The sequence below is a fragment of the Pundamilia nyererei genome, unplaced genomic scaffold (genome assembly GCF_000239375.1).
Source record: "Pundamilia nyererei isolate P.nyererei 1_Seehausen unplaced genomic scaffold, PunNye1.0 scaffold00001, whole genome shotgun sequence".
Taxonomy (NCBI): Eukaryota; Metazoa; Chordata; class Actinopteri; order Cichliformes; family Cichlidae; genus Pundamilia; species Pundamilia nyererei.
In genome coordinates this window covers 11,350,018-11,351,620 of record NW_005187402.1, presented here as the reverse complement: position 1 = coordinate 11,351,620, position 1,603 = coordinate 11,350,018, and positions in this window count along the sequence as shown.

Here is a 1,603-nt window from a genome sequence, read left to right as displayed (position 1 = left end):
TCTCTCAGTCTCAAGGTAGTATTTGTGCATCATGATCTTTAAAGTTTGATGCCAGATGTTTGTTTGAGGCTAGAGATTTTATTTTCGAAATACCTAAAGATTGCAGATCCACACAATCAACAATTACATACTCTAAAGACTCATCAACTGCAGAATGATAGGAACAGGTTGCACAAAGTGGTCACACTTACCAGCAATTTGACAAGTGCTACAGGTTTAGCTACATCAGTTTTAAGACCCAGCCAGGAAAAATGTTCCCAGCACTCCGCCAATGATGGAGGATGCGGTCATGTTTTTTTAACTTCTAAATGATCAGACTGTGAATGTTCATGGGTTAGCTGCAACACACCTTGGCTGTACCCCTTGGGAACTACCATCTGCCATACCACACCCTAGTCCTCATCTTGATTTTCCTGCTTTAACTTAGGCCCATTTGTGCATAAACAGTTCATCTTTCAAGAAGATGCCTTTTTTCTCACTTGTTGTTTCTGTTCCTTTTATAAAATATTTAGCAAGTGTAGCATCAGCTTTCTTGGCTTTCCTCGGGGATCCATTGACATAAGTAATTAATGGAAGACTTACAGATGTAGCATTAACTGTGTTCTGATCACAGGCTGTGGACTCTGAAGGGCTGCCTGGGGATAATTTATCCTCTGTCAGGTAAAGAGAGAAGCCCTTAACTTTTCTCTGACAGTGTTAGTGTCAGTGTGTCACTGTGTGTTTATAATTTTAGAGATAACTTAGATAACTGCTTAGATAACTTAGATAACTGCTTGAAGAAAGCGTGAATAAATTAGTGCACTAATTGTGGTCTACCAAGTGATGCACAGCACTTCAGAAATATCTAGACACCAAATAAATACATTTGCTCTAAGTTTTTTTTTCACTTTTTTTCCAAGTGACCATGATAACATGAGAAACTTAAGTTAGCTTGAGAACAGGAACATTACAGTGAAAAAGCATGCTTAGAAAAGTGTGAATAGCACAGTGTGGCTGCACATATTTTATCACCTTGTACAATATGTGTACTTCCTTTGCATTGCTGTGAACCAGGGGTGTCAAACTCAAATACACAGTGGGCCAAAGTTCAAAACTGGAACAAAGTCGCGGGCTAACGTTAATATTTATTGAAATATATTTATTCCTCCAGATATAAGAATGAATCTTTTCTTATGGACTCAAACACATTTTGCTAAATACTGAATATGGAACAAGCAAAGCTTAATACTAAACAATATATATATATTAGCTGTATAATACCAGTAGACCAGCTCTTATAGTAATTTGGTATTGCTTCGCGGGCCAAATGTAATTAGGCTGCGGGCCAAATTTGGCCGGCGGGCCAGAGTTTGACACCTATGCTGTGAACATTATGACAAGCATCTTCAGTAACAAAACATCGTGAAACTCGAGTCTTTAACTAAACAGAATGACATTGTGATCCGACACTGATTGTAATACATCTCAGTGCATCTGACCACTGTGAAGCCATCATATACAAACGGGTCAGTACAAGACGTCAACCTAAGAGAGCTGACAAAATGTTAACCCTTTAAAAACTGAGCCATGAGATAAGTGCCAGAAAATTCTAAATGTTTGAAAG